Below are 11,303 nucleotides of genomic sequence, written 5' to 3'. Positions count from 1 at the left end.
TCATTAATTTTTTATAGTGTTCTTTTATTGTATTCTATAAATATTGTGTATATATAGATATATATTCTTTTAAGATTACTCACCCAAGTCCCAGTTATTCACTAATAGGACAATTAATCAAGCCTACATATCCCTCCATTCTATAAACAAAAACAATAATAGAAATGGGGCCATCATGGGCTATCTTGCTTTAAAAAAAAAAAAAAAAAAGAAACAAAACAAAACAAAAAAATCACAAATGGTACCACATGAACTATATTGCTTTTAAAAATAAATGTAATAAAGCATATGGTCACATATACACAATCTCCAAAGTAAATCGGTAATAGATATATGACCATCATGGACTATCTTACTTCAAAAAAATAATAGAAATAAGACTTAAAAAAAAAAACCCACAAATGGGGCCACCATAGACTATCTTACTTTTAAAAATATAAACAACAATGCATGAGATAATACAAAAAACTCAACCATTTATTGTCTACCAAAAAGTGTCAAAGTCTCATTACCCCACCAATGGAACAATTTGTCAACCATTCATGTCCCTCCATTCCAAAAACAAACAAAGTGTATAAATGATAAAGAAAAAAAAAAAGAAAGAAAGAAAGAAAGAAGATAAAAATTACAAATGGGACCACCATTACTTTAAAAAAATAAGTAACAAAGCATATGAGACAACACAAAATTCATACCCACAAACAAACAAACAAACAAACTCCAAAACATATGAGATAACCATATACCTAGTATTCTAGAAAGATTTGGGGAATGAGAGAAAAAAATGCTACCTCCAACCACATACTAAAAATCTAAAAAAATACCATACAAAAATAATTTAAAAACAAAAACAATCAATATATATAAAAACAAAAACAATGTCTCTCTCAGCTATAGTAGAAAGCTATAAAGTAGTATGAGAAGCATAAAATTGACGTCAAATTAACCAGATTTCTTCATCAGCATGGAGAATTAATTATATGAAAATAAAAATTTTACTTGTAAAAACAAAGGACATCACCAGCCCATATGAAGCCTTTGCTGAGTTACTTTCATGGGTAAGACAATGAACAAGGCTGTAGCAAACTAGGCTAGCAGTAGGACTTTTAACAAACTACATGAAAAAGATAGTGAACAGTACCAGATCCATGAGAACAAACTGGGAACCATCTTTATAATTTAAAAATCTTTTAATTTTCACAAATTGCTTTTTTATTTATAGTTGCTTTAGTCTAAATGGAACTAAAAATAAAAGGGAAATTTGGCTATAAACCCCCCTTATCTTCTTTTTATTGTTAAAAAGACTAAGAAAAAAATTATACTTTTAAAACCCCCTCATAATTATAAAGTCTTATATAAAGGACAAAATTTATTATTTAAATATTTTATCAGACTATTATACCCTCAATTAAATCTTCCCTAATCACAATCTCAATCTCTCAAGCTACGTCTGATACAACTATTGCATATACATAGATGATGACTCCATGGCTAGGGTTTCAAAGGAGATCTGGTCGGAGTGACCAGATCTGGTAGCAAATGCCTCCATAGAAACAATAAGAAGATCAAAATAGCAAAAGTTCATCCTCAATCAATGGCTTCGTTGTTTGCACCTAAGGAATAAGCTCTTTGTCTCAAGATCTGAATAAGCTCTTTGGAGATTTGAAAGCTAGGGTTTCGGAGCAGATGGGGGAGATTCGGAGTGTGGTGGAGATGGCTCAATTGGAAGCGGAGAAGAAACATGATGAGGCTGTTGATGAGATGCTTGCGATGTTGAATGCGAAGGCTGAAGCTTCGAGATTGAAAGAAGTTGAATAGGAGGTTGAGGAGGATGTGGATAAGGAACAGTAGAATATATGTATATATATATATATATATATTTGTGTGTATGAGTGTTGTTGAACACATGCATTATTTTCATTGAGATTTGTGATTATTGATGGAGTTTTAGAAGTGTTTCTTCTCAATTAGATATGTTGATTTGTTGATTAATTTATTTTGTTTTTGTTTGTTTTTTTTTTTTGATTTATTTTTGTTGTTTTTGATCTAATTTCATTTTGCTCTGTTTTTTTCATTTGACAGAACCAGAGTAAAATTTTACTCTGTATGAAAGTAAAATTTTACTCTGTATGAAAGTAAAATTTTACACTCTGAAACTAAAGTAAAATTTTACTCTGTATGAAAGTAAAATTTTACTCTGTATGAAAATAAAATTTTACTCTGTATGAAAGTAAAATTTTACTCTGTATGAAAATAAAATTTTACACTCTAAAACTAAAGTAAAATTTTACTCTGTATGAAAGTAAAATTTTACTCTGTATGAAAGTAAAATTTTACACTCTAAAACTAAAGTAAAATTTTACTCTGTATGAAAGTAAAATTTTACTCTGAAACTAAAGTAAAATTTTACTCTGTATCAAAGTAAAATTTTACTCTGAAATACATAGTGAAGATGGCTTAATAGAAGAGCTGATAGATATGAGGGTAATATAGTAAAAGAAACAAGTTTTAAAATATCAGGAGGTTTTGAAAGTACTTATATAATTCTTGTCCTTTTGAAAGACAAATTAGATAGTGAGGGGGCTATCACCAAATCCCCCAAAATAAAAAGAGAATTTTAGCAATTTTCTTTGTGTTTACTGGATTATTTATTTATTTATTTTGCATTTCAAATTTGGAAGGCTTTTTGACTAAAACTTCCTAAGAGACAATAAAAAATAAAAAAAAATTGCACGAATATAAAAAAAAATCCACTGAAAATTTCATGTTAAAAAAGGTATTATTGTATAACATTACTAAACCAATTCATTCCTATTTAGTTGGGATCAATAGGATGAATTCCTTCTTATCAAACAATGTTGTAATTTATATTACAAAAGTAACTTTGTATTATTGTCTCAAAAAAGAAGCAAAAAACAATCAATACCTCCACCATTTTCCAACACATTCTTTTCCGGAAATGTCAACCCCTCTCCCCCCAAAAAAATCCTCTTCATCAAAGTCCACACAATTTCAATTTTTTTGCTTCCATTACCAAAGAAAACAGAAACAAAAAAAATGTCTCTCTCTCTCTCTTTCAAACCTCACAATCTATAGCGATCCCAGGTTTACCCTTGTTGTACAGTGATCCGGACATGTGTCTGTGGATGTTGGTAGTTGTTTATTATCTTGTTTGCATCCTCTTTACTTCATGTTTGAGTTATAGGATGTGTTGGGCAGGTTTGTTTCAGGTTGGTTGTGTTTGGGAGCCTAGTGTTGCTGCCCAGATTTTTGGACCTTCGCTCGAGCGAGGAGTTTGTCGCTCGAGCGAGAGTTGAGTTTGTCTGGTGGGTCAAGCCAGAGTGGCTTCGCTCGAGCGAGCGATGGCGTCTGGTTCTGGACCTGAGAGTTGCATTTCCTGGCTCGAGCGAGCTTTTCTTGGCTCGAGCGGTCTGGTTTGTTCTTCGCTCGAGCGAGTGGTCTGTCGCTCGAGCGTGCTTCTGGTTGCAGACCTGAGGGTTCGAGTTGTTGGCTCGAGCGAGCATTCTTTCGCTCGAGCGCACTTTTGAGTTTTTGGCTCGAGCAAGAGCTTCTTGGCTCGAGCGAGAGTTTTCTGTGTCTGGTCGCTCGAGCGACGAAGGCTTCGCTCGAGCGAGCGTGTTTTATATCAGCGGACAGTAGCGTTTTGAACATCACTTTTTCATCTTCTTTTTTTGATCAAACCCTAGATCCGAGACCCTCTCTCTCTACACTTATATTCTCTCTAAGAATCGATCTCCCTAGAGTGTGAATCTAGCCTAGGGCCTTTATTAAAAAGGTAGAGGGCGTTGAGAGCTTTGTTTTAATCTGAAAAAGTTGGGATTTGGAACACGTTGATCTTCGAGTCTTCATCTCCTTTATGGCTCAAACTTCGAGGTAGGGATATCCTACTCCTCTCTATGGATTTTGTCTTTAAATTTTGGTATTTTGAGATGTTGGGGTTGGTTTGGTAATTTCCTGAAAGTTTGGGGCTTTTGTGTAATTTTACAAAAGTTGGGGTTTTATTCATAATAAACCTAGATGCATGTTTGGCATAGAGAAATGGAATGAATGTTAAATCATTGATGAAAATGGAACCTAAGGGTTGAAATGTTAATTATGGGAATTGACCTAATTACATTGTTTAATTAATTGGGATAATTAATTGTGAGAAATGAGGAAATGAAATGTTGATTGAATATCCATTTGTGCATTTATTTTCTGTTTAGAAATAACTGCTTTGGGCTATCGGTGGAGGATAGTCGTGATTGTTGTAGACAATGCATGATGATTAGGCAAATTGAAACTAATCAATGAAGTGTGTCATGGAACTTGACGGTTGATAGAATACATTAACTACATGTATTGAATGATTGTATATAGAACCAATGTGTTTGTATACGTTATGTGTAGAGGAGGAGATGGGGGATGTACTCCGCGGTTTAAGGGAAGATAGGGGATGTACCTCTAAACCGGATAGTGTTGGGAGAAGATAGAGGATGAACTCCGTAGATACAGCTCATATGCTTGTCTAGAGAAGTGAAGATAGAGCTTATATGCTTATCTTTGTGAAGTGTGGATATAGCTTATATTCTTATCTGTGGATATTGTTGTTATACATATCTGTTGTAGAATGTGGATATAGCTTATTTGCTTATCTGAGAATGTGGATATTGTTGTTATACATATCTGTTGAATGTGGGTAGTGCTTATTTGCCTATCTGTTGAAAAAGGGAAAATGAAAAGTAATTTGGACTTGTAAGTCGTATGACATAAATATGTGATTTATGTGAATGTATCAGTGTTGGCCATCTATCAATTGCTAATGTTTTAGTCAATGTTCATGGTTGGTTTAGTATATTTCTACTGGGCTGTGGCTCACCCTATATGGGAATATCATTTTCAGGTGCAGGAAGCATGCCACCTCCAAGGACATAGCTTGGGAGGCTAGAGGCGGACATAATGTTATCGTTTCTCTTTTTGATGTATTACATGTAAATACAAGCCAAGGGCTTAATGTGTATGAGTTAGTACTCTTTTGTTGTAACCAAGTGTTAACTTGGAAAGCTGTAAGCCTGTAGGGCATTTGCTTTTGTTGTTAACATGTAATACTTTTTGTAATGAAACCCTGATAAATGAAAGAATGTGGAACTTTTGAATATCAATGCCTGTCTTATTTGTTGGGTTTAATGCTATTATTTTGATGGCGTTACACAATCTCTTTTCTTGTGTCATCCCAAAAAACCAATACCAATTCCAACCTCTTATGTCCCATAACCCCCAAATTGTTGAACTCAATGGGTAGTTTTAATAACACAGATTGAACCAAAAAAACAAATCAGAAAAAACAAAAAAAGAAACACTTTTATGATTGTGAACAAAAAATAATAATAAAAAAAAGATAAAGAAACACTTTATGATTTTGAACCCCAAAAAAAAAATAAAAAAACAAAAACTTTTCACATTATTAAAGTTGATCTTTCAATAGTTTTAACACTTTTCACAAGGAGTCAAACTTCTAGAAATATAGATCCACACTCACAAAATGCTCTCTCTCGTATGCAGAATTTTTTTTCTTTTTTTTCATATGCATATTCACTGCTCACTGTATTAGACTAGACAAACCAATCTATAAATATGCACATTCACTCCAACACCCATGAACAAGTCTAAAGGTTCAAAAAAAAAAAGTATAGAAGGCAAACCCTTTTCTTCTTGTTCCTATCACAGGAAGCCATTGAACAGAGCTTTGGAGGTTGCGCCGGTGGTAGTAGAACAATGGGATTGAGGCGACAATAGACCGGCGGGGTGTGAGAGAGAAGGGTTTGAAGAAAGCCTCACACAGTATAGAGAGAAAAGAGAGTATAGAGATAGTCAACAGAACAAAACTCATTCAAAAGAAAAAAAAAACAGAACAGAACACCATGGGTGGGTCTCCTGTAGAGAGGGAAAGAGACACAAAACATAATAGAGACAAAGAGAGAAAGAGTCTGTGTGTTAGCTGTGTGTGACTGGTTCAACCGGTTATTTTTTTATTTTTTTTCAATGGTTCAGATTAAAGATTTCCATCTAAAGGCTAAAATTCATTTTTATGTATGGTACCCAAATACCACTTTTGGGTACCATAGTCGGACCCATAAAATAAATAAAAGAAATAGGAATAATAAATTGAGCAAAGTAAAATCATGTTCCATTCATTTATTTTTTTGCATCCGCTTTTTTTGCAGTTGCAAATATTTGTTTTTGCGACGGTAATATAGTCAGTCGCAAAAGATTACACGCAAAATGCTAACTTTCTAGTAGTATTGCAATTGAAGTATTAGTGTGTATACACTTGGTACTAGGACGCACATTTTATATGGAGGAGAATGTTTAAGATTCATAAAATTAAATTAGGATATTTAATCTAATAGTTGTATAGACGTCACTGCTTCAATTTCGATACAGAAGTTGGGCTTGATAGATTGGTTGTAAATATCTCTCTTACATATTGACCCAAAAAAAAAAAAAAATACCCTTAAAAATATAATAATTAAATTTATTTCCAATGAAAAGAATTAATGAATTAAAAACTCAATCTCTTGCATTACTCCAATTTAATTTTAGTTGAAAACTGAAAATATCAATTTGACTGGATGTGGCTAACCATTGGGTTTTTGATGGAGAAAAATTATACCAATGAGGTGATAAATTTATAATATAGGAAAATTCATTTTAAATTAGATAGTCTAATCAATGTAACTTATTATTTTAAAATATCATTGTCATATTATTTTAATTAAATTATTTATGTAAAGTTTATTTTTGTAAATCAATTTCTTAATTTATTTTAATAAGAGTGCGAGAGAGCATTATTATTTATTTATTTTTGATAACTTGGTAACCACCAATCTCACTGTTTACTAACAAATGGTCCAATTAAAGTATAGACTGGCTCAAAAAATTGTTTGGGACAAGGAGATTTTGAACTTAAGAACATAGAGAGAGCACATCTCCATTTTCCCAGCCTTGACTACCAGGCCAACTCCTTAGGTAGTGTTTCATTCATTAGAATGATTAAAGTGGAATGAAATTATCATTCCATCAAAATATTCATTCACTTGTTTGATTAAATTAAAAAAATATTAACAAACGCATTATAAATAGAATTACCTTTCACAATTTTAAATAAATAGTCATTCCATATGAAAGTCTATGGAATCACAATTCATTTTAATGAACCAAAAATAGCGCCTAATGGTTAGCAAAATTCTATTATGAAGAGAGTAAAAAAGACATGTCAAACTGCTAAACCAAAGTAAACCAAATAACAATGAAAATGAACAGACAAATTAAACGGGAAATATTGAGTAAATTTACAAACGCACATACAAAAATCAAGGCATAATTTGTTTAAAGTAATGATTGCCATATAAAAAAATGCAAGTGGGAATAATGTATATTATTTGTAAGTAATTGAAGGAAAATTCAATAATTTTTTATCTTTATTTTCTTGAGTTTAGTAAAAATGGATTTAAATATACTAATTTTACAACTATTAAGCATGAATTAACACCGTTTTCTGTTAACAAAGTATACTGTAGGGAGAGATGTTGTGAAATGCAGCTTTGCTTGATTGAATGACAAACATTTATTTAATTTTTCACTATCTAATTTGGAATTTAGACTAAAACATATTTACATTTGAAGGAAGTTACAGAAATTTCTATTTAAAAATAACAAATTATTAACTAGGAAAAAATATAATGCCATAAATCATAAACAAATACCTGAAAGACAATAGACTTCTGTCACGAGAATGATTTTGAAACCTTAATACAAATGGGAATGGGAATGGGAATAGTTCGAATATATATACTGTGTGGGTAGAAATCTGACCACAATGCCCGTTTAGTGATCAGCAGGAAAGCACAGGCAGAATAGATGGCTTTGGCGACCTGTAACAGAAAGAAAAAGCTCCGGCGGTGGTTCTTCCACCCGGGGGCACTCCGACGATCAAGTCAGTATATCTCTCAAAGATAAATCAAGTGTTAAACTGAATACTCAGAATATAAATTGCATACCTTAGACCCACGGGGGTGCCTCTCTTTTATAATATACTCAATCCAAGTCCCACTAGAAGTATGACTTCTATGAACTCCAATTTACTGCTTACTCTGGACTCTTTAAGAGATAAAGATAAACTCCCTAAGAGCTTTATCCTTATCCTGGTTAAGTCCCCTCTTTGCCTTAGGACTCTTGCCCCTTATCTCGGATTCCGATATCTTCGGGGATAACCTCGGCTTCTACAAGATTATCTCGGCTTAACTACCAGGACACGTAGCACCTCGGCTGACACGTCGGCGTCACCATGCCACGTGCTGGTATTCAGAAAATATATCCCCACAACTGCCCCCTAGGTTCTATTACCTCGGCATTCTGAGGTGATGGAACCTATTCCGATATTTTGTCACCTCTTTTCTGAGTTATGGCTCAAAAAACTGTTTAACCAAGATTATCTTCTTTCAGCCGACGTGTTCCTTTCGGAGAACAAGACTTCGGTCGTACTCTCCCACGCGCATGAGCTGTCATGCATATCTAACTGTTTCTTTTACGTGTTTCGTCTTTATTGGAGCGTGTCAGTGACGCGCCTGAAGCTGTCTGTTCGTTCGTCTGCGCCGTCTGACGCGTGCGTTACCCTAGGCGTAATGATTGCCCTAATTTTGCCGCCGTTTCACATTTTTGACAAAACTTTTCTTTTGCCTCTATCTTTTCTTCACTTTTTCATTCCGTCTTCTTGCTCTTTCTCTCTCTGAAAGCTCATTCTTCTTCGAATCTGCCATCGCTTTAATCTCTCTTCTGGAACTGCTCTTAATCCCTCATTCTTGCAAAGCCTTCTTTGCTGTTACAACCGGTTTCTGGGTTCGGCGAGCATTGCCTCGGCATCATTTGTCCTGGTAAAACCCTTTCCTTTAATTCTTCCATTCTCTTTATGTGCTTTTGTCTATCTGTTGCCATTACTGATTTTGTTCGAGGTCTTGGATTTATTTGTATCTTTGAATTTGTGGCTATACCTTGAACTTCTATGCTTTTTCATCATTCTTTTTGCCGCTGTTCTTGATTTGTTTCTGTATCTCTATTGTTTCTGAGAACTATACCTCTGTTCTTGAATCTGAAACTTCGTCTTTGTTTTCTCTTTTTTGTATCTGCCCCAGATCTGTGCCCTCAATCTTTATCTTCATAGTTCATAGATTTGGGATTTGTCTGTAGAACCCTTAATCTTTAGGGAAACCTGAAAAACGCCCATCTTCTGAAACATATTCCTCTTAGTTTAAGCCGACATAATGGGTATGTGGAGGCATAGGGTAAATACCCCAACAAAACTTGAATACTTTAGGCAAGAATTTTCTATCCCAGCCGACGTTCATCTTAAGCTGGCTGGGGATAATGATACCATCGTGCCCACAGACCATACAATGCCTTTTCCAATAGTTGCTTTTACCGAATGTGGACTTCGGCTTCCACTTGATCCCCTTTTTCGTCAAGTTCTCCATTTCTATAAGCTGAACTCCATGCAACTTACTATCAATTCCTATAGGGTAATTAACGGTATTATAGCCTTAGCTAGGCAAGAAAACCTTAGAATCACCCTAGCCGACCTTCAATATTGTTATACCATGTGCCCTCTTGATCTGAAGGATAGGGGTTTTGTCTATTACCTTAAGCCGAGATCCACTCAGTACAAAATTATAGCCGACCTCCCAGACTCCAACAAGGGGGCTGGAGATGGTTTCCTCATTGCTTCTGGAAATTAGGAATTTGGCCCAGATGAAGATGTCCACCTCTACCCTCTTCCTCGAACAATTACAGAGGGCAAGAGTAAGAGCCCTGAGTCAATACTTAGTTGTTTTTATTTAAGACTTTAATACTTTTGTTTCTGACGTCTGTTTCTTTGCAGATCTTCATCAGCCACCGAAAAATTTTCGTCAATCCTTCTTCCCAGGAACAGATCTGAAAACACTTCTTGGCCTTCCAATCCATAAACGAAAAGCCCCAGTATTACTAAACTTCATCCCTACATACAAATCCACCTTACCCGACGTCCCAAGAAAAAGGAAGAAGAGTCTTTCTCCACCCACAGCCACAACCTTAACTGCTTCTATATCCCGAACAGATCAAGAGTCCACATCTGACCCAGCCGATCTTCCATCAACTTCGGCCCCCTACTTAATACCAATTCCTGAACGTAGACGTCGACGAAGGCTTGTAAAGACTGCCGAGATGGTTCGTCCAAGGCCTGTCGTTCAAGACCTTCTTGCCGATCTTCCAACTGACGCCGAGGCCGCACCAATGCAATCAATGCTCCCACCCAAACAAAAGAGAGTTAAAAAGGCTCAGCCTAAGGCCAAGGCTACAGATGCCGAAGCTGAGGATGCTGTGCCTATTTCAAAGCTAGCAGAAAGCAGGAAATCAGCCTCTGTCTCCACCAAGAGGTCAGCTGAGGGTCAACCCTCAGGATCTACACAATCAAAAAGGCCAAGGTCATCGTCTGCGACGACCTCGGCTTCAAAGAAGCCCGACGTCCCCTGGGCCCCTGATCTATCCCTGGAGGATAGGCCTATTATGGCTAGTGAAAGTGCTGACGACATTAATGTTGCTGTCGCCCTTAGCACTGCTCTTCTTCTACCAAATGACTTGGAGCGAAATGGCAAGCTTAGTGAGTATGAAAATTACGCTCTTATGCTCCAACACTCCGCTCAAGTAAGTATTTCTGTTTGTATATGTGTTTTTTCCTTCTGTTTCTTTCTGAGAAAATTTTCTGACACTTCTGTTTTTCTGCAGGCCATTCAGCATGCCCATTCGTTTTCCATGCAATCTTTTGAGAATCGTCAAAAGTTGGTTGATATGAAAAGGGAAGCGTCTTCCATGAAGAGAGAGATAAGGTCCCTTGAAGCAAAAATGAAGAAACTGGAGGATCAAGCCGAGGCTGCAACTAAAGTTCAGACTTTAGCTCTTGAGAAGGCCGAAGCTGCTGAAGCCGTTAGGAAAGTTGCTGAGGCCGAGAAAAGAGAGGCCGAGGTTCAGAAGGCCCAGGCGGAGAAAGAACTCCAGCAAGCTCTTGCTACCAAAGAGGCCGAAATCAAAGAGGCCGATGAAAAGGCCTACGCCCAAGGTATGGCCGACGTCGCAGAAGATTATAAGCTTCAAGTCAGGCAGGCATGCAACAGGGGATTTTCCCTTGGTTGGATGTCCCTGATAAAGAAGCTTGATCTTCCTGCTGACTCGCCATTGCGTCAGGCCGATGCTATTCCTTTACCATTTCCTCC

The sequence above is a fragment of the Camellia sinensis genome, chromosome 4, assembly GCF_055761805.1.
Source record: "Camellia sinensis isolate YWXY chromosome 4, ASM5576180v1, whole genome shotgun sequence".
In the NCBI taxonomy this organism is placed as follows: domain Eukaryota; kingdom Viridiplantae; phylum Streptophyta; class Magnoliopsida; order Ericales; family Theaceae; genus Camellia; species Camellia sinensis.
The sequence above is the reverse complement of the archived record's forward strand: the minus strand, read 5'-3'. Positions refer to the sequence as shown.